The sequence below is a fragment of the Colossoma macropomum genome, unplaced genomic scaffold, assembly GCF_904425465.1.
Source record: "Colossoma macropomum unplaced genomic scaffold, Colossoma_macropomum, whole genome shotgun sequence".
In the NCBI taxonomy this organism is placed as follows: Eukaryota; Metazoa; Chordata; class Actinopteri; order Characiformes; family Serrasalmidae; genus Colossoma; species Colossoma macropomum.
Window position 1 is genome coordinate 24035 of NW_023495383.1, and position 2325 is coordinate 26359.

Genomic DNA, 2325 nt, shown 5'->3' on the forward strand with positions numbered 1-2325 from the left:
AATGATGGACTTTGCTTTTACTTAGTCTACATGTTTGTTGGTTTTCAGGCTTTTGGTTTGATTGCTGGTTACACTTAAACTCACTCTTTGGTGATCTTTTTTATATTTGCAGCTTTTCAGTGGCGCATTAAATGCAGTGTGTTGTTCACATTATCAGGTGGGCTTGTTTGGTGTGTCAGGTGGGCTTGTTTGGTGTGTCAGGTGGAGATTCACAAACATTCTGACAGTCGCGCTTTGAAAGTAGCTAAAAAATGGCCACTACTTTTCTGGAAAAGTAGCTGAATTGTAGCAGCTACAAATTTTGGGAAATTAGCCACAAAGTAGCATTGAAAATGGACATATATATTTAAAAAAAACTATTATTTCTTAGTTTCAACATCTAATATATTGTCTTAATGTATCTATATTTAATATATTTAATATATTGTACTATTTTCAATGAAATATAGGATTCTGATCATTAGCATTTCATTGTATTCTGTTTTTAGTTACTTTTAAAGCATAAAGTCCCAGATTTTTGGGAATGGGTTTGTATACAGAACCATTTGTTTACAAAAGAACCCTTGAAGAACCATTTTTTAAGGAATGTAGAACCAGCAGACATTTTAGTGAAATTAAATATTACATAAAGGTAATTTTATCTGTTTAGATAGGAACTAAATTTTTACTGTATTAGCAGATACAGAGGTAATACTTCTATTAGGTTGGCTACATGTTGTAAGATTAAAATAAAAAAAATGAAATTGGACCAATCTAACTTTAAAAAATAGAGTAAAGACAAAATACATTTAATATGTGTGTCTGGGTTGTTTTGTTACTATTGCTAAGTAATAGAATGTGATCCCTATCTGTCTGTTTGTTTTTCAGAGAGCACTTCTGATCAGCCAGGTGCTTTCATGGAAAACTCTGCAGTAGGGAATTTGGAACAGGAGCCCCCCATATCCTACACAGGTAGGTATAATTGATGCTAATATAATAGAAAATTGCTCATATCTAAGGACACATCACAAGATTTACTTGAATATTGAAAAGCCATACATAGTTCCAGCCCATAAAGACTATAAATGGAGGGAAAGTCTGTTGGGCAAACAGATGTTTCCATTATTCTTGTCACTGAGTGTATGTCAGTCTGATCCACTGGCACTTTAATATAAAACATGAAAATCAAGCTGAACACTGTCTTATCTGACTTATCTGAGCCATCTTTTCATTAATTATTAAAACAAGCCATTTAAAAGTATATTATACTAATACTAATAATTCTTAATGAACGGATATAAAAATGAGGCCTAGTTACAGATGAACATAATGTGGATTATACAGGGAGATTCACTCGAAAGAGGCCCCGAATATTCTGTGGTAACTCCCCTTAGGATGAAGCAATCTGAACCAAAAAATACACTACATACCTTGATGTATGTATAATTAATTGCATTACATGCAATGCTGGAAATAATCTCTGACAGATGCATGAAGGGGTATGGCGGTCTGCACCTGTCCGGCGCCTACCTCATCGCTCTGACTCAGGGGCATCTCAGCTTGTTCAAAGCTCCATATACTATGGAGCTCATTGCACATTGTTTCATCCAGATTGCTTCATCCTAGAGAGAGTTATTACAGAATATTCTGGGCCTCTTTCAAGTGAATCTCCCTGTATATTGGAGAGACAACCACACCCACAGGAGTATTTGTGGCAAAGCTTAGAAAATAAGTAGTTTAATTATCGTGTATAAGCTTTAGTATTGTATATTACATTTACTGCTGTACATAATTACAGAAAGAAAATCCTCAAGCAAATAAATAAAACAAGTCTTTACATCATCGAATAATTTGAAAAAACTGTCTTTCCCCAAGTTTGTTTCATAAATTTAAAAACAAAACTGTCATTACTGCCCATCCTCATTAAATATGAGGCATACTGTTTTGTTGTAGAGATGCTGAATGACCAGGACTGGGGGACTCCTAACAATTACAGAGGTAAGGTACACACTGTCTCTTGGCTGTAAACCAGAACTGCATGTAAAATAATCATTATTATTATGACTTTAGCTGAGACATCTTGTGACCAGCACACCGTTCCAAAGAATGGGGATGACTGGGGATCAACCTCATCATATAGAGGTAAGACTTTAATTACAGACTATTTAATTACATGACTGCTATTCATCATACTGTTTTTTTTTTATTTATTTGTTTGTTTGTTTTTTTTATGGATATTTCTAGCAGTACATCTTGGCTCCACTGCTAGTCCTCACCAGTTACGCTTTAAGGCTGTTTCACTATTCTTCAAGCTTGAGTGAATTTCCTTGGTTAAGCTCATGAACT

General features: G+C 34.5%; 1 long non-coding RNA gene across 1 annotated transcript; it reads left to right on the forward strand.

Annotated features, from left to right (window-relative positions):
* The first annotated feature begins 866 nt into the window (after positions 1–866).
* LOC118801948 lies at positions 867–2121 on the forward strand. The gene is made up of 3 exons (XR_005006598.1): positions 867–951; positions 1933–1977; positions 2050–2121. It is a non-coding gene; the product is annotated as an uncharacterized LOC118801948 (long non-coding RNA).
* Positions 2122–2325: the final 204 nt, after the last annotated feature.